The sequence below is a fragment of the Papaver somniferum genome, chromosome 4, assembly GCF_003573695.1.
Source record: "Papaver somniferum cultivar HN1 chromosome 4, ASM357369v1, whole genome shotgun sequence".
Lineage (NCBI taxonomy): Eukaryota > Viridiplantae > Streptophyta > Magnoliopsida > Ranunculales > Papaveraceae > Papaver > Papaver somniferum.
Genome location: NC_039361.1, coordinates 159900248 through 159927974, shown reverse-complemented (window position 1 = coordinate 159927974; position 27727 = coordinate 159900248). Strand labels below are relative to the sequence as shown.

The window sequence follows — 27727 nt, the reverse complement described above, 5'->3', positions numbered from 1 at the left end:
ATTTGAGGTTGCATTGAATGCGCCACGTACATTGCAAGTTTCGGGCTTCCGGAAACACTACTGTTATTGCATGCATTAAGGCTTGATCGTTATCCGTTACAATAACCCTTGGAAAATTATCACCGTTATAAATGGACCTCAAAGTCTCCAACATCCAAATGAAACTCACGTTGTTATCATGATCCATTAAACCCCATGCAATCGTAAACGTGTTTTTCTCCAAAGTGTGGCAAGCAATGTTCAACAACGACATGTTATATTTGTTTGTCTTGTAAGTGACATCTATCAACAAAATTTGATGAAAGCATTGAGCCAATTGGATAATTTCGGGATGTGCCAAGAAAATACGAACCACTTTGCCATCCTTTTCTTCCCTTCTCAACGTGTAGTCGTGTAACTCCGCTAACCACTCCGATTGTTGCATGGCCGATCTACCATCCCATTCCGTCCTTTGATCGTATCTAGGGCCACCTTAATTGTAGACAAAGAAGACAAGTTGTCGGGGTCGTCCGCCTTTATTTTACTTAAAATCGCACTCGCTTTTTGGATCCTCATAGACTTCACCGTCTCCATTTCTTTTGGTTTAAGATTGGTAACCATTATATGTCCAATTAGAGTATCCGGATCATCGTGGTTGTGACAACCATTATCAACTTTAAACATTTTCCACTCTTTACCTTCCTTACCTTCGGGCTTATAGAAGACAATCTTAAATGGGCATCCTATTTTCTTTGAATTGCTTCGGTATTTCCTCTGCGTCTTCCGTACGTACTTACTATTATTTCCCGCGTGACTCTTTCTATCCCCACCTCGCTCACAAATCATTTCAAACTGAGTGTCACCCACATGATTGTTTTGAACTACAACGCACATGTTCTCTTTTGCCTTGTTCATAAGCCATTCCTTTGCCTCCTCCTTACTTCCAAATGACTACACGCGCATATAACAAAACAAATATCATAAGTATATGCATTTAACATACATATTTGAAAAAATAAATAAATAATACTAATGAACAAACCAAATCATTTGCATAGCGTAGGGAACTACCGGGCCTCAAATAGAAATCATCAACAACCGCTACAACGGCCTGCAAAATGAAGCAACATGTTTTATTACAATAATCGGAAGACATTCAGTAATTTTTCCAACCGATTGTCCAATAATCGGTAGAATACTGTTTGCCCTCAACTATCGAATTCAATAAAAATATTTAGACATTCTCCTGAGTACAGAAAAAAATATAATCGGAATATATAAATATGGTAATGCCGCCGAATACAAAAAAATAGGAGGATAAAGTAATTAATATTCCTCCGTTTTCAAAGAACAAAATTTTTTACAAGTTCGCGAAAATTATATTTTGGGGACATTCGGTAGAAAATGTACTCTACATAACTGTCGAATGTAGATATTTTCTCAAAGAAGAATTACAATTTTTTCAAGTTTGCGAAAATTATATTTTGGGGCCATTCGGTAGAAAATATACTCTAAATAACCACCGAATGTAGATATTTTGGGAAATCAATTTGGGGGTTTTCGCATATTTCGGGACCATTCGGTAGAAAACATACTCTATATATCAACCGAATTCATATATTTGGTACTCAGTATGTTATATTCGGTAGATATGTAGATACATTATCCACCGATTTTGGGTAGTTCATGGCATTCAATGCATGCATAAATCGGGTTTTCTTGTCTACAAACACATTCAAAGTGGGTATTTGAGTTTCTTGACACAATACCTGTATGTTTGATGTATCATTAGTTTCTATCTCGGGTGATTCTCGGTTTTCTTCCATGAAAGCATCGTCTAGGGTTTCCTCTCCACAAAAGTTTGGATCATTCAACATATACCCCAAATTGTCTTCTCTAAACGGTCGCGAACCTTCAAAATTATGTTCTTCGCGATGATTCTCAGCTTCTTCTTCGTATCCATCCATTTTTGTTGATTATTAAAAAAAATGGTTTTTCCCTTTTTTCCTTCTTCTTCTTCTCCATAACTCAAAAATTACAACAAATGAAAACAATGAAACAAATTTCATCCAAATACTAACATGACTACAATCAGAAGTAAATTGTTTATTTTATCTACCGAATTCATTCGGAGGATAAAAATCTTATAATATCTACCAAATGTGTAACGGCAATTTTTCCATTACGATTTACGCGAGATAAGGGTTGGCTTCAATTTACGTTTGGGTGACCCTATTTTGTTTTATTTTTGGTCCCTAATTCCTTTTGAGTGGCCCCTAAAAACGCGAGGCAAATAATAGTATCATCTCAGGCTGCAAAAATTTGTTAAACTCTTTTAAATTTTAGACTTGTACTCATGTGATTAGAGACTTGAATGGAATTGCAGACTCTCTAGTAAAAGAAGCTAGAGATGGGACTAGTAATTATAAGGAGATTTGGAGTGGTGAGATGCCAAGCTAGCTTAAAGCTCGCATTTAAGAGAACTTTAATGCAATCTCAGTTTGAATATTAATATACAAATCAGTTTTCCTATTTAAAAAAAAACGTATCCTGGCAAAAGAAGTCATTTGTCGTGCCAGGTGGCATGACAAACCAACCGTGTGATTATGGTAAAAGATTATTGCTGTGAACATCATCGCTCATTGAAAATTCGATCATTAAACGACTATCTTGTAACGGCCCTAATTTCATCAAATTACTCACACCTGTATTTACATATATTTCACTTATCTATTTACATGTATTCTCAATTTTAAATCTCATAAGCAATAGCGAATTCTGATGAAGAGATGGGAATTCATATGGATCAGTATAAATCACAGCGCAAAACATTGGTCAGTAGAGGACGACTCTAGCAATCAACTAGGACACAAAATGTTGGGGATTGCATTTCCCAGTTGAAAGAGCATCTTTATTTAAAAATTTCAAGACTAAGGGTTGCTTAGAATTAAAGCTAAGATAACTTGAGAATCAAGCAAACGCTTTCTATGTTTAGATGAAACTCTAGTTACGGTTTCAAACAAGCATGTGAGAATTAATCTTGAAAATAGAATAGAAGAATATATACATTGGTCTGGTTACAAAATCTTGTATAATAGACGCTCTGTTTCGACAAATATGCCTTTCGAACTATAAGCAAATTGATGTTCATTCAAACACCTAGGAGTTTCATGATGCACACACATTAGTGTTTTAGTGATCAATGAAGTCTTAGAAGTGTTTAAGAGGGTCATAGCAATGCTAAACATATTTAAAAAATAAGTCTTGGAATATCTGCTAAATTCTACTAGGACCGTTGGTGAAACGGTTCGTGAACCGAAAGGCTAAAGTTCATGAGTCAGGGTGATACGGTTCATGAATCGGGTTCACCAACCCTACTCGGCTCGAGAAATCAGATGTACATTGTTTGCGAACTGGGTTCGCCAACCCTACTCGGTTTATATACGCAGATAGACACAATTCGTGAACTAGGTTCGCCAACCTTAAACCTTTTATACCAACATCATAATTTAGTTCACCACGGTTCGTGAACTGTCCCCAACTGAACTTGGGGTTTGTAAACTGGTCCGCCAACCCTCCCTGTATCTTTAAACTCATATATCTATGGTCTGCAAAATATTTCGTCAACCTACCCTAAGCAGAAATATCAGAAGTTCATATTTCTTTCTTATTATGTTTGAAACATTCCCAAATGTTAAACTCATTTGCATGGAAATCTTCGGTTGGTCCACAAATTAATTCATAAAACTAATATTATTAAGGACCGTTGAACATCTTTACTAAATCATATTTCGAGATATTTCACAAGACAAGCTTGAATCGAAACTTCATTTTTGCAAATCTACTAGAAGTCATATTATATAGTCTCAAAAGATAGAATGGTAAAATAGTGAGTAAAATAGAATGGTTCAGTCTTCACATACGTGATAAAATAAGTTCTTTAAATGTCTTCGTCGATCTTTATTTTCGAGGTGATGTCTGACACTCAACTACCAAATTGTAACCTAGCCCGAGACTTGTCTTAGTATACCAGAAATCAAGATATAGTTTTGATCATCTAATATTGATAACAAACTTGAGATATCGAAACTTCTGGGTTCAACTGAGCATTGCTCTAACAGGTGATGAGGTAGACACAGTAGGAAGAGAAACAGGTTTCTGTAAATATGATGGTTTAGGGAAATAAGAAAAAGTTATGGGTTGTTTATTGATCGTTGATTTAGGGGATGGTGTGAAAGCATTTTCTTGCAATCTAGCTAAGAAAAAATCCTGAGAAAGTGTTGTAAGATTGTGCATCCTAACTGAATTGCTTAGCTTGGGTTTCAATCTACTTTTTTCTTTTGAAAAACTAACTTTCATTCATATCCAGAGAGTTTTACAGGGACCTTCGAAACAAGAACTTGATAACAGCAGGCGGAGTATACCACCATTGCATATAACTAACATAAGACCTAGCAGACTTAGCAAGCGTATCAGCTGCTTTATTTTGCACTTGACCAACATACTGAACAGACACATTATACAAATTATTTAACAGACCACAACAGGCTAACAAGAGAGACTTGTCAATCCACGACACACTATTTATAAAACCATACAAAGCATCAACTAGTTTTTTACAGTCAGACCTGATGAGGACATTAGATAACTGATGAGAGGATAACCATTGCAGAGTTGTGTGTAAAGCGATCATTTCCCCATGTATTATATTCCTTGCCCAGATTGGTGATGCGGAAGCTGTCACAAAAGAGGCAAATGGAGTGGCAATAAGAAACGCAATACCTGCAGTATGAGAGTTAGGTAAAATGGAAGCATCAACATTCATATGGAAGTTGTAAGTATGATTATTAGAGGTAGGCAAAATTTGAGCATGGTGGGGTTGTTGTCGAACTGCCATAGTAGTATTCGGAACTGCAAGGGTAGTAGTCTGAACATCCGAAGTAAGTTGCCAACTAATGCGATGAAATCAACAGAACTCCACAATTTTGTGAATACTAGATTGGGGGGATTGGGCAGTGTGTTCAAAAGATATAGTGCAGCGAGCCTTATAAATATGCCACAGAATAACCACAATAAGATTTAGTTTTTGGCGATCTCTGAAGTTAAAAGTACTGTCTGAATCACTCCATCCTTGCAACCAATCATTCACAGAATACTGAGATGTAATCACTCCATCCTTGCAGAAGAAGATGAGAAGCCGTTTTTACCTGAGAATCACAAAAGTAACAAGAAGTATTCTGAAGGTGCAAGTGCTTAGCCAGACGATGAAGAACCGGAAGAATTTGATGAGCTAGCTTCCACATAAACAACTAATAAAGATTAAAACTACTCTTCTCCCATAGATAAATCTTTTGTAATCATAATAGCTTTAAGTTGTTTAAAAATTCGAAAATATTCATCTATAGTCATTATTTGGGTTAGCTTATTAAAACAACCCACATAATTGTCATTAGCTAAATCTTCAAAACAATGGCAGGATGATTAGGAAATTCAGACCGAGAGATAATAGAATTACCCGAACAATAATCAAAAACCAAGAATCATATCTACCATCTAAATACATGGAATCAAACTCTGGTTTTTTGTATCCATCCACTGGATGTGTCTGAAAGAATCAGTCACATTTACGCAGCCAGCTTCTATGGTTTTCTCTATTAAATCTAGGGAAATCAACTTTGGCTAGTTGGAGAGTATATTGTGAGATGGACCACCAGTATGAAGAGAGTTCTGAGATTATAAAAAAGTGTGACCAAAATAGGGGATCAGAGTTTTTTTTTTTGTAGATCTTAAGGTCTAGGAGAGATCCAAAGTTGTTTCGGAGTATCCCCTGATAGTTATACCAATCGGTTCATTAAAATATAATGTGAGGGTAAATTACCCGATGGCCACGTGTTAACATCTCAAGGTATGGTTTCATGATAAGGTGATGATATGGAAGCACCAAATCATACTCTAAAAGGTGATTTCGTCTAAATCGAGACGCCTGCTACAACGTCACATGAATGACGCGTGTGAGGAGTGGTCTAATAGACTCAGACGGTCAAGTCTAAAAAGAAGGAATGCATTTAATGAATGATCAGAAGAGACATGGACGAATCTACATCGTATCAGAAGGCTCGGACGATCTATAATATGACTTAAAAATGGTGCAATACGATATACCCCTAGAAGGAGCAGCACGATAACGTACGAAGCGAGATAACTCGGAAGGAGAACGGATCATGGCATCACGAGGGATAGTATAGAGCTCATCTGAAGCAATGTGAATATGTACGATAGCTCCACCAACTCGGCTAGATCAGGCCTTCACGAGTCTAATTTTCCTATAAATACCAGTCCATGTTGAAGGAAATTGACATGTAATTTTATATGGGCTTTCTACAGAGAATTCCTGAAAGAGATTTAGATAAAGAGAGAGTGAGAAATCTAAGTGATATTTGTAACTCTTTCAAGTGTAAGACCTTAATCAATAAAGAAAACATCTTCTTTCCCGTGGACGTAGGTCTTCATGGCCGAACCACGTTGTATGCAATCATTCTATTTACTCACTACCATACCATTTTATCTGTTGAGACTATGTCGTATGACTTCTAGTAGATTTACAAATAAAAAATTTCGAGTCAAGCTTGTCTTGTGAAAAACATCGAAATATGATTTCGCAAAGATGCTCAACGGTCCTTAACAATATTAGTTATATTATTTGGGAATGTTTCAAACATCATTAGAGAAAAATATGAACTTCTGATATTTTTGCTCAGGGTAGGTTGGTGAACTAGGTTGGCGAACCGGTTCGCAAACCGCAAGTTCAGTTGGATATAGTTCACGACCTTGGGTGAACTAAAATTTGAAATTGGTTTAATAGGTTAGTAGTTGACAAACCCCGTTCATGAAATTTGTCAACTGAGTTCGGTAGTCTATTAGGGTTGGAAACCCCATATCACCCTGACTCAGAAAAATCCGAACGGTTCACGAATTATTCTACCAACTCTCCCGACAGATTTTAGCAGATGCTCAAAGACTTATTATTTTAATATGTTTAGCATTGATAGAACTAAATCATGTAAACACTTATGTATGTGAATCATGATCAAAATCTTAGGTGTTTAAATAAATATCAAATTGTTTTTTGGTTTTTTGGCTAACTTGCCAAAACCGAACAGTCATTATACACGGTTCTGTAACCGTACCTAAGTGTATCTTCTTCTATTGTATTTTAAAAACCTAAAGTATTTGCTTGATTGTCAAGTTATCTTAGCTTGAATTCTAAGAAACCCTTGTGCTTGAAAAACATAAATAGATATGCTCTTTTAATTATGAAAATCAATCACTGACACTTTGTGTCTTAGTTGATTATAGAGTCATCCTATATTGACCTAGGTTTTCTCTGAGAAACATAATTAGGTCTCGACTGAAAGACTTCACTTTAGGGATTCGTGAATCCAAGTCCGACTATCTTTACCTTGATAGTTCGTGTATCCTGATCTTGCTTTTCTGATATCGAGGTTTTTGTAATCTCTTTCAGGAAAGATAAATAGTAATCGCAAAGTTATCTTCGTCTCAGACTTTGTGATTCCTCAAGATAGACATATGAAAATTGATCTTAATTGATCTTTTGAAGATTGTTCTTGAGAGGTGATTAAGAATCTAGGCTGCTCTTAGGGAGTCGTAAGTTCCAGATTTGTGAGGTTTGCTAACTTTGTCTATTGCAAACAGAATTCCTTACCTTGAGTCTCTTGTAATTTGACATGTTCTATCATTCTTGGTGGTCGCCGTAGTGAAAATTCTCAACGATAATAACGATGACATTTTCCAAAACTGGTATGCTCCAAGGTTTGGTTGGAATTAGCTTTTGGGTTTGGCACAGGCTTGTCCTATGGGCATTGGAGGTTGTTTTCGATTTCAGGTTTAGCTGAGTTCTCATACATTTTGGGTTTTTATGTGGATTTTTCATTTTGGGCTTTTACGTGGGTTTTCATCTTGGACTGTCCATATTGATGGGTGTTCTTTTTGATTGATGAAAGTTTGTATATGAGGGCTACTGTGTTTAATCATGTGGGATTATTTTGTATGAGGACTGGGCACAAAATACTGCACCTGATATTACTTTACTATTTTTGTATGTATGTATACATATATACACTGTATGATTTATTATGTGGGCTTATTTTGTACGAGGATTAGGCAACAAGATATTGCACCTGATATTACTTTACTACTTATGAATATATATATAGAACGTTGAAAACATAAAGGAAAAAAAAACTTAAATATAACTAAAGGGACAATAAGCAAGCTTAACCCCCTTTTCTTGGTGTCATCCTAACAAAAACCATATCAAGAAAAAATATTTCATATTTTGGAGAACCAATAATTTGGGATTATATGAAAGCAATATAATAGTAAATTCGTATAAATATAACAAAAAGAAGAGTGAAAAATAAGAAATTACCGGAAGTTCACATTATGGAACCCCCACTTTCTTTTGGGTTCATGGTCAAATCCCTTCATGATAGAATTTATTACAACTTTTTGGCTTATAGAGGGATCAAATGGTATAGTTTTGTTGATAGATTGGAGGATTATAAGCATGACTATTTCTTTCCAATTGGGGTTTTTGCATTAATTGCTTGTGGATAGGGAAAAACGAGTCGCCGGTTTTTTGAGAAGTGAAGAGACGAGCGTGTTGTCGAGACTCCTCAGCCGGGCGAAATGTTAATCCTTACACAGATGCGCTGCAAAGGGAGTGCTTAGATTCGAGAGATCAATCTGTATGACTCCGGCCTAAACCAAATCAATGGCCGTTCCAGAGTCAATTCGGTCGCAAAGAGGGATATGGATTGATCTGTATGAGGGAAGCTGAGAATTGTGTGGGATCAGTGATGATCAGGGATTGTGGGTGTATTGAAGGTTTCTGCAATTTGTGGTGAACTGATGAGTTCGAATAAGTTTAGATGGATTGATGAATTCTTGATAGTAGTTTTCTCGAGGAATTCTGCGTGTATACAGTTGATAGCTAGTGATCAATCGTTGTCTGTCCTTCTTCAATCATGGATCCAGAGACTTATTTATATTGTCAGAATTGTGAACACCTTGATCCCTGTAAGTGTGATGGTTTCTTGAGTGAAAGAGTGGGAAAGTCGGAGATCGTGGTACAACCAGTTCCAGGTCGTGCGGAGACTGGGTTGATCATTTACCCACTACTTTGCTAACTCCTCCAACTGTTGACACGACTTACTCACATTTCTTTTTGTGGATGAATCCACGTGTTATAGGCCGCCAGACCAAAATCCTAGTTGTTATTCCCCAATTTGACGTGATTGATGTCTCACGAATCGTGGAGTCTGAGTGACATACGTGTATTGATTAGTCATTTGTTGACTGATTAGACAGTGAGTCTAGGTTTTGTTGAATCGAGCATAAGTGGTGAATGCTCAGCGATTCATGGACCGAACATGTAATTCTCTAAATTGGTGTCAGTATTGTACATTCTGTGATGAATTACTGACCAGCGAGAGCAAGTATCGCTCAATTCGACGAATTACTGAATATTGAGAATTTGACGAGCAACTGAGCAAGTATTGCTCAATTCGACAAGATACTAAATGTTGATAATTTATCGTGCAATCGAGAAAGTATGCTCAATTCGAGAAATTACTGATAATTCACTAAGTATTGATAGCTGGATCAATATTTGAGCAATTGAGCAAGTATGCTCAATTCGACAAAATATTTATTGGTGACGTGACCCAAAAAAGTATTAAAATATTGGTAGATTACCAAATATTGTATGATTAATTCAGACGTTGGTTGTTGAATCAATATAAATTCATTAGTTTTTGAATCTTGCTCAGAATGATGATTCGTAGAACATTTTATTCGAAACCCTAATTTCAGATCATAGTTGATGGGTCGCTGAAAATAGGTCATGAGTGATATAGGGACCGACCACATGGGATGATGGGCATCCATGTGGTGCCCAGTGCTCGAATGAGCATGCACCAGGGTTCTCAGTTCGAGAGTTGGTGAAAGAATGATGATTAAATGTCGGTTTCATCATTTACTGAAATATTGCTGGGTTCAGCATTAGGTGATAAAACCTACATATGAAAGATGGGGACCGGCTCTTGGTGGGCACGTGACCAGTTGTTGGCCATTTGAGCAATCCCCGGGTTGGTTGGAGAGAGTTTGGGCCTAATATGAGCAATTGAGAAAATTAGGTCAAAATTATGAAAACGTGTGGGACCGTCTTTATGCAAGCCCTAGGGATGACTCTGGTCGGTCATGAAGGCATGCACATGTGTCCGTGGTGTCCGTGTCTCCGTACTGAGAGTTTCAGTATTTTCTGATGTGCGTTCGAGCAACATTGTGAATTTTCAGAAGAGTTTCATCTTGACTGAAATTCTTGATTTTTGTTGGAATGAGCATGTATGCTTGGTGTGAAAAATAGAAGCACACAAAACACTTGCAAGTATACAAGGCCAAGATTTGTAATAAAAGGGTGAGTAGGGGTTTGTCCACAGGGAGAGGAGCATACAAGAAGTCTTCCTAGCTAAGGTGTGTAGTGAGCTAAGGGCAGGTAAATGGTATACAGACAAGAACCACAGCAAGGAAAGAAAAACAGACAAGAACCAAGGCTTGGAAGCCAAGGGCAGAGGTGAGTTTGTGCACTGACTTCAGTGCACAAAAGGCTTCAAAGTGCAAGAAAATAAAAGGCAAGAAAATAAACTGAATTGCAAGCACATAGGACTGAAAATGTAAGTTACTGAGAAGGGATTGGTGGTTAATCCAAGGCTTAGGATCCACCTTGTGTCCTAATCAAATGACATGTTTCTAGGTTGTGTTTGTTCCTATGCATACATCTAGAAATGGAAGAATACCAAATTGCTCACTAGTCTGCCCCTAGCATTGGCTGTCTTTTGACAGTACAGCCAATCACAGGCTCTATGAGCATTGGTATCTCCCATTTGCTCAATCAAAACATACAAGGAAGTAACTATCCTAGCTTCTAATCACTTGACAGTGCACAAGGCTTCAGCTGAGCCTTGGCCTGATGCTGTTTAGCTCATGCTAAACATGGATAAGGCAATCACATTCATCACATGTAATAATTCAAACACAACTAGCAACATTTGAGATGACTAAAAATATATGCAATTTTCAACTTGTTAACTGATAAGCACTGAAATTGAAATTCATAAAAATTTTGTGGCAAATTCTCTACTGGCTAGTCCAGAGAGATATACAGTGTCCTTCACACACTCCACATAACACTAATTTATACCCAATTACCCATTTAGGGTTTTCCCCCAATTTTCCCCCAAAATCAGTAGAACTAGGGTTTGGTGAAACTCACCTAATTCCTTGAAATAACAGCTCCATCACGTCGACCCATCCTTCTATTTCTCTTCTCGTTCCTCTCATGCTCCAATTGTTGCTTTAATCATCACTTATATCCCCAATTTCTCACCTAGGTTTTCAGTGAGCAGAGAGATGAGAAATTGGAGAAATTAGTGATGCTAAAGAGATAGTACGTGATGGTGATGATGGGCTTAGGTAGAATAGAGTTGGGGAGAAGATAGTGGAGTGATTTGGGGTAAGGTGGTGGTGATGGAGACGGACATGGTGGTGGTACGGGTTCTGAAGGAAGAAGAGATGGAGAAGAAAGAAGAAAGGTGTGTTTGGCTGGGTATAGGGTGTTCGGCACTTGGGTGTGAGGCGAGTGTATCGAGTTTGATGATCTGCGACGCTGAGCCGTGGGATAGGGAGATGAAAGATCAATCGGACGGTGAGATGAAGTGAAGCTTGTAGCGACCGCTGGATTATATAATACAATAAAATCAACGACGCCAGATGGAGTTAGGTGTTGTAGTGTTAGGCGGAGATATCAAACTTCGATGCACAGCAAGGGAGCGACCGTCGGATGCTTCTGAGAACTGATCTGACGGCTGAAGACGCAAGCGGGTATGGATTTGGGTTTTAGGCTTTTGGGTATAGAATATGGGTTTGGGAAATGAGTTTGGGCTTGGAAAACCTTGAGCCCACTTCTTCTTTAAGAACAACTTTCTTCTTCTTGAGCCCATTTCCAGCTTTTTGGACGTGCGCTCCATTCTTTGCGGCTTCCTTGCGTAATTTCTCCCGGCTTTTCACCACTCTTCTGCTCTTTTTGCTCCGCAATTCATCCAGACTTTATTTATTACCTAAAAATGCAAAATTAATTAATAAAAATATTTATTCTTGAAAACAATGAAAATACAGAATATGGGATGAAATGTAGAATTAATGCACAAAAGATGAGTTAAATGCCAACAAAAAGGGATAAATATATACAATATTTGGCACTCATCAAATACCCCCAAACCTGAATTTTACTTGTCCTCAAGTAAAACAAAACTAAGGAAATCCTAACTATACCACTGTCGCTGGTCTCTCGAATGCATTTAGCGTATGCACTAAGCCTTTTAAACCACTAAGTGTCCCTAGTGGACGAGTTGAAGTCTCGTGAAGGTTTGCTTAGAACGTACCTACAAAGTTCTAGGTCAAAATATAAGCTCAGATTCCATCAAATGTGACATGTGCAAAACAGTTTAAGCTCACAGCAAAATGGAGATGTCAATCTAGCTATCGAAGGCACAATCCTAGCACTGATAACAAAAAAAGACATGTGATAAGAGTGTAAAGTGTATCTACACATGTGTAAAGAAAGATCTGAAGTTATGACTACTAATCACCAAGAGATAGTTTCTCAGGCTAAGAACTGAGGTCGAAATCTAGCTAGCTGTCCGGACTTTACGAGAATTGTGAATGAGTTGGAGGTATTTCACAATTACTCGCGTTGTACATCAATGGCATACACCCTCCTTGCTTATTACAATAAAACAACAAAAATGACTATTTACATGACTCTTATTTACATTGACTATTCTCTTTTATTTTTGGAACAAGAGATGATGGAATTGATAAATACTTGATTTTTTTGTATTTTTCTGATATTTTTTTTTTTCTGAATATACATCGTTTTTTTTTTTTTTTTTTTTTTTTTTTTTTTTTTTTTTTTTAACAAAACACTTTTGATACATATACAAAAGGAAACAAAAGATTACATGACACTTTGCAAGAGGTAGCCCTTTTTGATGCACCCAGTTAAATTCGATGGTTGTCTTTCTTAATGTAACCTCCACCTTCTATCCCAACCAACCAAAGAACAAGCTAGTCAAGTTTCGTTCAGTATTCTAAAGTGATTGGCAATCGTAACTTCCTATCAAACACCTTGAAGATCGAGGCCATACATGTATTGGTAGATCGTGCGCGTGCAAATTTCTTATCACTATGTGAATTGTGCTAGAATCAGGGTGCCTAAATATCTAGACTAAGACTCCTAATAAAAATACATATTTGCACAAGAGTCAACATTTCAAGGTAAATGAGCTCCATTTTTATGATTTTTTCAATTTTTTAATTTTTTTGGAATTTTTCAATTTTTTCAAAAAAGAAGGAGTTCGTTTTCAATTATAGCAATTATCATGGTATCTACTCTATACCCCCAAACCTAAACTAAACATTGTCCTCAATGTTTCAAAATATGGAAAGAATTATAAAACAATATATGAAGAGGAACATGCTGAGTAGAGTAAAAGGAGAGAGAATACCCGATTGTACGGCGGAGCTCGATTAAAACTCCGTTATTCAAGGCAAAAATCCATCATATTAGAGTCACAATGGATGAGCACAAATATATACAAAAGGAAATTTAACTAACACATTATCTACAAGAAAATTTGGTTTTTAATGGGATTGGACTTTTTGGAAAAAATTTGGTTTTGTTGGGAAAACGAAAAATTTTGGTTTTTAGGGAAAGATTTGGAAAACTTTTTGGTTATTTAGGGAAAGAGTGGACCAGTTTAGTCCACATAGACTGGGTCCTCCAGGTTGGTTGTTTCAATGTCGGGTGGAAATGGCTCAAGGAATGGCTTTAATCTCTGCCCGTTGACTTTGAAAACGTTCTTGTTGGAGACATCCTCCAGCTCTACAGCTCCATGAGGAAAAACTGTGCGTACTAGGTACGGACCCTTCCATCTGGAACGCAGTTTTCCTGGAAAAAGATGTAATCGGGAGTCATACAGCAAGACTTTCTGACCAGGAGTGAAGGATTTGCGTAGAATACGCTTGTCATATGAAATATCTTCATCTTTGCTTGTACAGCTTGGCACTGTCATAAGCCTCATTTCTCAATTCTTCCAACTCGTTGAGTTGAAGTTTCCTTTGAATTCCAGCTTCGTCCAGAGAAAAGTTCAGCTCTTTGATTGCCCAGTAGGCACGATGTTCTAATTCCACAGGTAGATGGCACGGCTTTCCATACACTAGACGATAGGGGGACATGCCAATTGGTGTCTTATAAGCTGTTCTATAGGCCCACAAAGCATCATTCAATCTCAATGACCAATCTTTCCTGGACGGGTTGACCGTCTTCTCCAGAATGTGCTTAATTTCCCTATTAGACACTTCCACTTGTCCACTAGTCTGAGGGTGGTACGGAGTAGCAACCTTGTGAGTTATGCCATACTTGCGTACTAAAGACTCAAAGTACTTGTTACGAAAATGTGAACCGCCGTCACTGATGATAGCTCTAGGGGTACCAAAACGTGAAAATATGTTCTCCTTTAGAAATGAAAGTACCACCTTGTGGTCATTTGTTCTGGTTGCTATGGCTTCTACCCACTTAGAAACGTAATCAACTGCGACTAGGATGTACAACTTGCTGTCAGACATGGGAAATGGACCCATGAAGTCTATCCCCCAAACATCAAAAATCTCCACAATCAAAATGGGGTTCAATGGCATCATGTTTCTCCTCGAAATGCTTCCTAGCTTTTGACAGCGTTCACAAGCAACACAATAATCATGGCAATCCTTGAACAATGATGGCCAATAGAATCCACACTGCAAGATCTTTGCAGCGGTTTTCTTGGCACTGAAATGGCCTCCACATGCTTGGTCATGACAGAAAGATATCACATCTTTCTGTTCAGTGTTGGGGACACATCTCCTAATGATTTGGTCTGGACAGTACTTAAACAAATATGGGTCATCCCAAAGGAAATGTTTGACTTCAGCCAGGAATTTAGAGCGGTCTTGTCTCGACCAACGTGAGGGCATCCTACCTGTAGCGAGGTAGTTAACAATATCAGCAAACCAAGGAAGGTCTGAGATAGACATCAGCTGTTCATCTGGGAATGATTCTCTAATCAGCTCAGATTCATCAATAGACTCTAAAGTTAATCTAGACAAATGATCAGCAACCACATTCTCACAACCTTTCTTATCACGGATTTCGAGATCGAATTCCTGTAATAAGAGTATCCATCGAATAAGGCGAGCTTTAGCATCCTTCTTGGAAAGAAGATACTTCAAAGCCGCATGGTCTGTGTATATGATGATCTTAGACCCTATCAGATAAGATCTAAACTTGTCTAATGCGAAAACGACGGCAAGCAATTCCTTCTCGGTAGTTGAATAATTGAGTTGGGCATCATTAAGGGTTTTGCTAGCATAGTATATCACATATGGTAGTCTATCAACTCGCTGTCCTAAAACAGCACCAACAGCATAATCAGAGGCATCACACATAAGTTCGAACGGAAGCTTCCAATCGGGTGGTCGGACTATAGGAGCGGTGGTGAGAAGGGTTTTTAATTCCTCCCATGCCTTCACACAAGCAGCATCGAAATTGAAGGCAACATCTTTGGAGAGAAGACTGCACAGAGGTCTGGAGATTTTGCTGAAATCTTTGATGAATCGCCGGTAAAAACCAGCATGACCTAGAAATGATCTGATCTCCTTCACAGAGCAAGGTTGTGGTAGATGTTGAATGAGGTCAACTTTAGCTTTATCCACTTCAATTCCTTTCTCTGAGATGATGTGTCCTAGAACTATTCCTGAATTCACCATAAAATGGCATTTTTCCCAATTTAGAACAAGGTTCTTTTCTTTACATCTGGATATCACGAGGGCAAGATGCTTCAAACATTCGTCAAACGAGGAACCAAAAACAGAGAAATCATCCATAAAGATCTCGAGAAAACTATCTATCATGTCAGAAAAAATGCTCATCATGCAACGCTGAAAAGTAGCAGGTGCATTACACAACCCGAAGGGCATACGTCTATAAGCAAACGTCCCAAATGGACACGTGAATGTAGTTTTTTCCTGATCTTCCGGAGCAATGTGAATTTGGTTATAACCGGAAAAGCCATCTAGAAAACAGTAGTGACTGTGTCCAGACACACGTTCTAGCATTTGGTCAATGAAAGGGAGCGGGAAGTGATCCTTCCTTGTTACTGTGTTCAACTTCCTGTAGTCGATGCATACTCGCCATCCTGTGGTTGTACGAGTAGGGACTAATTCATTCTTGTCGTTCTGAACAACAGTAATGCCTGACTTCTTAGGCACAACTTGAATGGGACTACCCATTTGCTATCGGGAATTGGGTATATGATACCTGCATCAAGTAGTTTCGGATCTCTCCTTTGACTACATCTCTCATGTTAGGGTTAAGTCTCCTTTGCATTTCCCTCGATGGTTTTGGCATTCTCTTCAAGGTTAATGTGGTGCATGCAAATGGTGGGACTAATTCCTTTGAGATCTGAGATGGTCCATCCTAGGCCTCTTTGTGTTCCTTAAGTACTTCTAAAAGCTTACTTTCATGTTCCGTGTCTAAACATGATGAAATAATGACAGGTAAAGTATCAGAAGAACCTAGGAATGCGTACTTCAACGTACTAGGCAATGTTTCAATTCAAGCTTGGGTGGCTCAACAATGGATGGAATAAGCTTGGAATCAGAGAGTAGGGGTGGTTCCACTTCATATTTCCTTTCAGTGACGTCCATTTGAGGTACAATTCGAGCAGAGATAGGACGTCACTACAGTATGCATCATCATAGGAATCAGGGTTAAAGTTCTCCATACATGCTTGAAAGGGGTCAACGGATAGAATGTTAGTAAACGAATCTTGCATTAATCCTTCAATCATATTAACTTCATGTACATCATCATCATCAAGATTCACAGGTTGTTGACTAATATCGAACACATTCAATTCACCGTCATGTTACCAAAAGACAGTTTTAACCTCCATTCCGACAGTTGATGATCGCGTTGGACGTAGCCAAGAAAGGACGTCCTAAGATGACAGGAATGTGACAGTCTGGGTTTTTGTACAGGTTGAGTGTCTAAGACAATGAAGTCTACGGGAAAATAGAATTTGTCAACCTTGATCAAAACATCTTCCACCACTCCACGAGGAATTTGACAGATTGGTCTGCCAGCTGTAGAGTGATAGATTTGGTTTCAACTCCCCAAGACCTAACTGCTCATAAACAGAATATGGCAGTAGGTTAACACTTGCACCTAGGTCTAATAACGCTTTATTGACCGTGTCTCCTATAGTGCAAGAAATTGTTGGACATCCTGGATCCCTAAACTTGGGTGGAGTTTTGTTCAGAATGATGGAACTCACCTGCTCAGCTAGAAAGCACGTTTTTGCACATTGAGCTTGCGCTTTTGAGTACACAAGTCTTTGAGGAATTTGGCATAAGCAGGGATTTTGCTTGATTGCTTCAAGAAAAGGAATGTTGATGTTGACTCTCTTGAACAGATCTAACATCTCATTGTAATGGGTACTTTCTTGTTGATAGATCAATCTTTGAGGAAATGGAGCAACAGGAGATGAGTTGGCAAAGGGACATTCACAGCAGTAGAATTGTCAGATTTTCCAACTTTCTCAGATTCTTTTTTCTGGGGTTGTGGAGACAGCGTGGAATTTGTATCAGACTCATTAGGTTAGCCTACGTTGTTCTCGATGACTTTACCACTTCGGAGGGTGGTAAGGCATGGTTGATCAGGTGAGGGTGTTTCAGTGCAGGATGTTGTGCATGTTTGAAATATCTCTTTGGATTTTGTTGGGGTTGGCTGGAGTTTACCCTTTTCTCTCTCACATATTTGATCCATCTTTGATCTAGATTTTCTGACTTTGCATCAAACTCTGGAACATTTCCTCTAGGTGGACAATCTTGTCGGTATTGTGTTGAGATATGATTGTTGTTGAGGGTTTCTCGGTGTTGATAACTTGATTGTTCTGATATCCCTGATTGTTTGATAGCTCTGATTAAGGTTGAGATGGTCCTCCTTGAGTGGGTCCTTTTTGACCATGAAAAGTTAGGGTGGTTTCTCCATCCTGGATTGTAGGTCTGTGAATAAGGGTTATGCTCTGGTTTTTGAAACATGGCATGTGCTGTTCAAGCCTAGACTCCTGACTGCAAAGCAAATCTGGACAATTTTGGAATTGATGGTTGGGGTCGTTACAAGCAGCACAAACAGATGAGCGAATGTTCTCGGTAGAGTAGTGGTGGAGGTTTTGAATTTATGTAGTTCTAACTCTTCTAATCTCCTAACTATTGATGCCATGTTTGCTAACCCTAAAATCCGCTTAAATCCTAAAAGCCTTTGCTTTCGGATGTATAGTCTTTCTGGTTTCACGGATGGATTCCCACTGTTGCGTCTTTTAGCTACTTCAATAGAGAGTCCCAAGACGCGTCAGCAGTTTTATCTACGAATAGACCATTACACATCGACTCAACCGTTGTTCGGGTGGACACATCTAGACCTTCATACAAAATTTGCACAAGTCTCCATTTTTCAAAACCATGATGGGGACATTGGAGCAATAATTCATTGAATCTCTCCAGGTATCTAGCTAAGGTCTCACCTTCTAATTGCACAAAGCTATTCAGACTTTGACGATTGTCGCAGTCTTGTGGTTCGGGAAAAACTTTTGAAAAAACTCCTTTGTGAGGTCTCCCATGTCATGATGGATTGAGGCTGTAAAGCATAGAGCCAGGCCTTTGCCTTATCTTCAGGGAGAAAGGAAAAAGCCTTAACTTCAGGGTTTCGTCGGTCATTTGAGTGAAACGCAGAGTTCCACAAATTTCCTCGAATTCTCCTCACGTGGTGGTACGGGTTTTCCATTCTCAACACCTCTAAAAATAGGAAGCATCGTATTGTGCTAGATTTCAGCTCATAAGGACATTAGCCTCGGGCAGCAAATACAAGAAGGTTGACTGGCTCTAGTTGGGTACATATAATCCTTGAGGGTACGGTGGTTCTCCCATTGTTTCTGGTTGTATTGGACTGTCTCCTCAGAACTTAGAATTTCGATAGGTTCGTCTGGGTTAATTCTAACAAGTCTGTTTGTCTGGTCTCTGTAGGTCACAATCATGTCCTAGTAGGTACCTTAACTAACATGTTGGTCAGACAGAGCAATCGGAAACATTTGTCCCACAAGGGTTATGAAGATTTGGTTTTGAATGGGTTTTGGTTTAAAGAAGGGGTTTTGTTTTTGTTTTAAAAAAATTTTGGGTTTTTGAAAAAAAAATATTTTTTTGAACTAAACCTAGCATAAATTAGCACAACTCATAAAAGAAAATAAAAACAATAATATAATAATTAGACAAGCCCATAAAAGAAAAAAGAAAAATAAAAGAAAAATAAAGAAAACAAAAAAAATAATTACAGACCCAATATAAAGAAAAAAAAGAAAAAGAAAATAAAAATTATTACAATCCCAAATAATTAAATTAATTATTACAAGCCCAAATTTGAATTTAAATGAGGCCCAAGTGGGTTAACTCATGGGTTAGGCTTACTTGTTTTTTGGAGGGAAGCCCAAAAATAGGCTTTTAGTCCCCTTTTAGTTGCACAGCCCAGTTGGGCTTTAAGATCGTCCTAAGCAGCTCACGTCCAAGCCCAGCAGCAGCAGCGAAGCCCAAGAGCAGAAGTTGCAAGCCCAGCAGAAGAAGTTGCAAGCCCAAAGAAATTGAGGTTACTGAGCCCAGCTCAGTTGGTTAAAGCCCAGCAGCAGAGGTTGGATCAGAGCCCAGCAGCAGAGGTTGCACAAGCCCAGTTGACAGCTTCAGTTGGCAGCCCAGTTGGCTTGGCAGCAAGCTTGGCAGCAGCAACAGCAGCAGCAGCAAGCTTGGCAGCAGCAACAGCAGCAGCAGCAGCTTGGCAGCAGCAACAACAGCAACATCAGACTTTGAAAACTTCAAAAATATGGCAGCCAGCTCCCCGGTAGCGGCGCCAAAAACTTGTTGTGGAAATTAGAAGCACACAAAACACTTGCAAGTATACAAGGCCAAGATTTGTAATAAAAGGGTGAGTAGGGGTTTGTCCACAGGGAGAGGAGCATACAAGAAGTCTTCCTAGCTAAGGTGTGTAGTGAGCTAAGGGCAGGTAAATGGTATACAGACAAGAACCACAGCAAGGAAAGAAAAACAGACAAGAACCAAGGCTTGGAAGCCAAGGGCAGAGGTGAGTTTGTGCACTGACTTCAGTGCACAAAAGGCTTCAAAGTGCAAGAAAATAAAAGGCAAGAAAATAAACTGAATTGCAAGCACATAGGACTGAAAATGTAAGTTACTGAGAAGGGATTGGTGGTTAAGCCAAGGCTTAGGATCCACCTTGTGTCCTAATCAAATGACATGTTTCTAGGTTGTGTTTGTTCCTATGCATACATCTAGAAATGGAAGAATACCAAATTGCTCACTAGTCTGCCCCTAGCATTGGCTGTCTTTTGACAGTACAGCCAATCACAGGCTCTATAGCATTGGTATCTCCCATTTGCTCAATCAAAACATACAAGGAAGTAACTATCCTAGCTTCTAATCACTTGACAGTGCACAAGGCTTCAGCTGAGCCTTGGCCTGATGCTGTTTAGCTCATGCTAACATGGATAAGGCAATCACATTCATCACATGTAATAATTCAAACACAACTAGCAACATTTGAGATAACTAAAAATATATGCAATTTTCAACTTGTTAACTGATAAGCACTGAAATTGAAATTCATAAAAATTTTGTGGCAAATTCTCTACTGGCTAGTCCAGAGAGATATACAGTGTCCTTCACACACTCCACATAACACTAATTTATACCCAATTACCCATTTAGGGTTTTCCCCCAATTTTCCCCCAAAATCAGTAGAACTAGGGTTTGGTGAAACTCACCTATTCCTTGAAATAACAGCTCCATCACGTCGACCCATCCTTCTATTTCTCTCGTTCCTCTCATGCTCCAATTGTTGCTTTAATCATCACTTATATCCCCAATTTCTCACCTAGGGTTTCAGTGAGCAGAGAGATGAGAAATTGGAGAAATTAGTGATGCTAAAGAGATGGTACGTGATGGTGATGATGGGCTTAGGTAGAGTAGAGTTGGGGAGAAGATAGTGGAGTGATTTGGGGTGAGGTGGTGGTGATGGAGACGGACATGGTGGTGGTACGGGTTCTGAAGGAAGAGAGATGGAGAAGAAAAGAAGGTGTGTTTGGCTGGGTAGGGTGTTCGGCACTTGGGTGTGAGGCGAGTGTATCGAGTTTGATGATCTGCGACGCTGAGCCGTGGGATAGGGAGATGAAAGATCAATCGGACGGTGAGATGAAGTGAAGCTTGTAGCGACCGCTGGATTATATAATACAACAAAATCAACGACGCCAGATGGAGTTAGGTGTTGTAGTGTTAGGCGGAGATATCAAACTTCGATGCACAGCAAGGGAGCGACCGTCGGATGCTTCTGAGAACTGATCTGACGGCTGAAGACGCAAGCGGGTATGGATTTGGGTTTTAGGCTTTTGGGTATAGAATATGGGTTTGGGAAATGAGTTTGGGCTTGGAAAACCTTGAGCCCACTTCTTCTTTAAGAACAACTTTCTTCTTCTTGAGCCCATTTCCAGCTTTTTGGACGTGCGCTCCATTCTTTGCGGCTTCCTTGCGTAATTTCTCCCGGCTTTTCACCACTTTTCTGCTCTTTTGCTCCGCAACTCATCCAACTTTATTTATTACCTAAAAATGCAAAATTAAGTAAAAAAATATTTATTCTTGAAAACAATGAAAATACAGAATATGGGATAAAATGTAGAATTAATGCAAAAGATGAGTTAAATGCCAACAAAAAGGGATAAATATATACAATATTTGGCACTCATCAAATACCCCCAAACCTGAATTTTACTTGTCCTCAAGTAAAACAAAACTAAGGAAATCCTAACTATACCACTGTCGCTGGTCTCTCGAATGCATTTAGCGTATGCACTAAGCCTTTTAAACCACTAAGTGTCCCTAGTGGACGAGTTGAAGTCTCGTGAAGGTTTGCTTAGAACGTACCTACAAAGTTCTAGGTCAAAATATAAGCTCAGATTCCATCAAATGTGACATGTGCAAAACAGTTTAAGCTCACAGCAAAATGGAGATGTCAATCTAGCTATCGAAGGCACAATCCTAGCACTGATAACAAAAAAAGACATGTGATAAGAGTGTAAAGTGTATCTACACATGTGTAAAGAAAGATCTGAAGTTATGACTACTAATCACCAAGAGATAGTTTCTCAGGCTAAGAACTGAGGTCGAAATCTAGCTAGCTGTCCGGACTTTACGAGAATTGTGAATGAGTTGGAGGTATTTCACAATTACTCGCGTTGTACATCAATGGCATACACCCTCCTTGCTTATTACAATGAAAAACAAAATGACTTTACATGACTCTTATTTACATTGACTATTCTCTTTTTATTTTTGGAACAAGAGATGATGGAATTGATAAATACTTGATTTTTTTGTATTTTTCTGATATTTTTTTTTTTCTGAATATACATCGTTTTTTTTTTTTTTTTTTTTTTTTTTTTTTTTTTTTTACAAGGAAACACTTTTGATAATATACAAAAGGAAACAAAAGATTACATGACACTTTGCAAGAGGTAGCCCTTTTTGATGCACCCAGTTAAATTCGATGGTTGTCTTTCTTAATGTAACCTCCACCTTCTATCCCAACCAACCAAAGAACAAGCTAGTCAAGTTTCGTTCAGTATTCTAAAGTGATTGGCAATCGTAACTTCCTATCAAACACCTTGAAGATCGAGGCCATACATGTATTGGTAGATCGTGCGCGTGCAAATTTCTTATCACTATGTGAATTGTGCTAGAATCAGGGTGCCTAAATATCTAGACTAAGACTCCTAAAAATACATATTTGCACAAGAGTCAACATTTCAAGGTAAATGAGCTCCATTTTTATGTTTTTTTAATTTTTTAATTTTTTTTTTTTTTTGGAATTTTTCAATTTTTTCAAAAAGAAGAAGGAGTTCGTTTTCAATTATGGCATTATCATGGTATCTACTCTATACCCCCAAACCTAAACTAAACATTGTCCTCAATGTTTCAAAATATGGAAAGAATTATAAAACAATATATGAAGAGGAACATGCTGAGTAGAGTAAAAGGAGAGAGAATACCCGATTGTACGGTGGAGCTCGATTAAAACTCCGTTATTCAAGGCAAAAATCCATCATATTAGGAGTCACAATGGATGAGCACAAAATATATACAAAAGGAAATTTAACTAACACATTATCTACAAGAAAATTTGGTTTTTAATGGGATTGGACTTTTTGGAAAAAATTTGGTTTTGATGGGAAAACGAAAAATTTTGGTTTTTAGGGAAAGATTTGGAAAACTTTTTGGTTATTTAGGGAAAGAGTGGACCAGTTTAGTCCACATAGACTGGGTCCTCCAGGTTGGTTGTTTCAATGTCGGGTGGAAATGGCTCAAGGAATGGCTTTAATCTCTGCCCGTTGACTTTGAAAACGTTCTTGTTGGAGACATCCTCCAGCTCTACAGCTCCATGAGGAAAAACTGTGCGTACTAGGTACGGACCCTTCCATCTGGAACGCAGTTTTCCTGGAAAAAGATGTAATCGGGAGTCATACAGCAAGACTTTCTGACCAGGAGTGAAGGATTTGCGTAGAATACGCTTGTCATGAAACATCTTCATCTTCTGCTTGTACAGCTTGGCACTGTCATAAGCCTCATTTCTCAATTCTTCCAACTCGTTGAGTTGAAGTTTCCTTTGAATTCCAGCTTCGTCCAGAGAAAAGTTCAGCTCTTTGATTGCCCAGTAGGCACGATGTTCTAATTCCACAGGTAGATGGCACGGCTTTCCATACACTAGACGATAGGGGGACATGCCAATTGGTGTCTTATAAGCTGTTCTATAGGCCCACAAAGCATCATTCAATCTCAATGACCAATCTTTCCTGGACGGGTTGACCGTCTTCTCCAGAATGTGCTTAATTTCCCTATTAGACACTTCCACTTGTCCACTAGTCTGAGGGTGGTACGGAGTAGCAACCTTGTGAGTTATGCCATACTTGCGTACTAAAGACTCAAAGTACTTGTTACGAAAATGTGAACCGCCGTCACTGATGATAGCTCTAGGGGTACCAAAACGTGAAAATATGTTCTCCTTTAGAAATGAAAGTACCACCTTGTGGTCATTTGTTCTGGTTGCTATGGCTTCTACCCACTTAGAAACGTAATCAACTGCGACTAGGATGTACAACTTGCTGTCAGACATGGGAAATGGACCCATGAAGTCTATCCCCCAAACATCAAAAATCTCCACAATCAAAATGGGGTTCAATGGCATCATGTTTCTCCTCGAAATGCTTCCTAGCTTTTGACAGCGTTCACAAGCAACACAATAATCATGGCAATCCTTGAACAATGATGGCCAATAGAATCCACACTGCAAGATCTTTGCAGCGGTTTTCTTGGCACTGAAATGGCCTCCACATGCTTGGTCATGACAGAAAGATATCACATCTTTCTGTTCAGTGTTGGGGACACATCTCCTAATGATTTGGTCTGGACAGTACTTAAACAAATATGGGTCATCCCAAAGGAAATGTTTGACTTCAGCCAGGAATTTAGAGCGGTCTTGTCTCGACCAACGTGAGGGCATCCTACCTGTAGCGAGGTAGTTAACAATATCAGCAAACCAAGGAAGGTCTGAGATAGACATCAGCTGTTCATCTGGGAATGATTCTCTAATCAGCTCAATTCATCAATAGACTCTAAAGTTAATCTAGACAAATGATCAGCAACCACATTCTCACAACCTTTCTTATCACGGATTTCGAGATCGAATTCCTGTAATAAGAGTATCCATCGAATAAGGCGAGCTTTAGCATCCTTCTTGGAAAGAAGATACTTCAAAGCCGCATGGTCTGTGTATATGATGATCTTAGACCCTATCAGATAAGATCTAAACTTGTCTAATGCGAAAACGACGGCAAGCAATTCCTTCTCGGTAGTTGAATAATTGAGTTGGGCATCATTAAGGGTTTTGCTAGCATAGTATATCACATATGGTAGTCTATCAACTCGCTGTCCTAAAACAGCACCAACAGCATAATCAGAGGCATCACACATAAGTTCGAACGGAAGCTTCCAATCGGGTGGTCGGACTATAGGAGCGGTGGTGAGAAGGGTTTTTAATTCCTCCCATGCCTTCACACAAGCAGCATCGAAATTGAAGGCAACATCTTTGGAGAGAAGACTGCACAGAGGTCTGGAGATTTTGCTGAAATCTTTGATGAATCGCCGGTAAAAACCAGCATGACCTAGAAATGATCTGATCTCCTTCACAGAGCAAGGTTGTGGTAGATGTTGAATGAGGTCAACTTTAGCTTTATCCACTTCAATTCCTTTTCTGAGATGATGTGTCCTAGAACTATTCCTGAATTCACCATAAAATGGCATTTTTCCCAATTTAGAACAAGGTTCTTTTCTTTACATCTGGATATCACGAGGGCAAGATGCTTCAAACATTCGTCAAACGAGGAACCAAAAACAGAGAAATCATCCATAAAGATCTCGAGAAAACTATCTATCATGTCAGAAAAAATGCTCATCATGCAACGCTGAAAAGTAGCAGGTGCATTACACAACCCGAAGGGCATACGTCTATAAGCAAACGTCCCAAATGGACACGTGAATGTAGTTTTTTCCTGATCTTCCGGAGCAATGTGAATTTGGTTATAACCGGAAAAGCCATCTAGAAAACAGTAGTGACTGTGTCCAGACACACGTTCTAGCATTTGGTCAATGAAAGGGAGCGGGAAGTGATCCTTCCTTGTTACTGTGTTCAACTTCCTGTAGTCGATGCATACTCGCCATCCTGTGGTTGTACGAGTAGGGACTAATTCATTCTTGTCGTTCTGAACAACAGTAATGCCTGACTTCTTAGGCACAACTTGAATGGGACTAACCCATTTGCTATCGGGAATTGGGTATATGATACCCGCATCAAGTAGTTTCAGGATCTCTCCTTTGACTACATCTCTCATGTTAGGATTAAGTCTCCTTTGCATTTCCCTCGATGGTTTGGCATTCTCTTCAAGGTTAATGTGGTGCATGCAAATGGTGGGACTAATTCCTTTGAGATCTGAGATGGTCCATCCTAAGGCCTCTTTGTGTTCCTTAAGTACTTCTAAAAGCTTACTTTCCTGTTCCGTGTCTAAACATGATGAAATAATGACAGGTAAAGTATCAGAAGAACCTAGGAATGCGTACTTCAACGTACTAGGCAATGTTTTCAATTCAAGCTTGGGTGGCTCAACAATGGATGGAATAAGCTTGGAATCAGAGAGTAGGGGTGGTTCCACTTCATATTTCCTTTCAGTGACGTCCATTTGAGGTACAGATTCGAGCAGAGATAGGACGTCACTACAGTATGCATCATCATAGGAATCAGGGTTAAAGTTCTCCATACATGCTTGAAAGGGGTCGACGGATAGAATGTTAGTCAACGAATCTTGCATTAATCCTTCAATCATATTAACTTCATGCACATCATCATCATCAAGATTCACAGGTTGTTGACTAATATCGAACACATTCAATTCTACCGTCATGTTACCAAAAGACAGTTTTAACACTCCATTCCGACAATGATCGCGTTGGACGTAGCCAAGAAAGGACGTCCTAAGATGACAGGAATGTGACAGTCTGGGTTTTGTACAGGTTGAGTGTCTAAGACAATGAAGTCTACGGGAAAATAGAATTTGTCAACCTTGATCAAAACATCTTCGACCACTCCACGAGGAATCTTGACAGATCGGTCTGCCAGTTGTAGAGTGATAGATGTTGGTTTCAACTCCCCAAGACCTAACTGCTCATAAACAGAATATGGCAGTAGGTTAACACTTGCACCTAGGTCTAATAACGCTTTATTGACCGTGTGTTCTCCTATAGTGCAAGAAATTGTTGGACATCCTGGATCCCTAAACTTGGGTGGAGTTTTGTTCAGAATGATGGAACTCACCTGCTCAGCTAAGAAAGCACGTTTTTGCACATTGAGCTTGCGCTTTTGAGTACACAAGTCTTTGAGGAATTTGGCATAAGCAGGGATTTGCTTGATTGCTTCAAGAAAAGGAATGTTGATGTTGACTCTCTTGAACAGATCTAACATCTCATTGTAATGGGTACTTTTCTGTTGATAGATCAATCTTTGAGGAAATGGGGCAACAGGAAGATGAGTTGGCAAAGGGACATTCACAGCAGTAGAATTGTCAGATTTTCCAACTTGCTCAGATTCTTTGGTTTTCTGGGGTTGTGGAGACAGCGTGGAATTTGTATCAGATTCATTAGGTTCGCCACGTTGTTCTCGATGACTTTACCACTTCGGAGGGTGGTAATGGCATGGATTTGATCAGGTGAGGTTTCAGTGCAGGATGTTGTGCCTGTTTGAAATATCCTCTTTGGATTTTGTTGGGGTTGGCTCGGAAGTTTACCCTTTTCTCTCTCACATATTTGATCCATCTTTTGATCTAGATTTTTCTGACTTTGCATCAAACTCTGGAAC

General features: G+C 39.0%; 1 pseudogene; it reads right to left on the bottom strand.

Moving 5' to 3' along the window:
- The window catches only part of LOC113273365, a 50680-nt pseudogene that overhangs the window by 6888 nt on the left and 16065 nt on the right, over positions 1 to 27727 (bottom strand).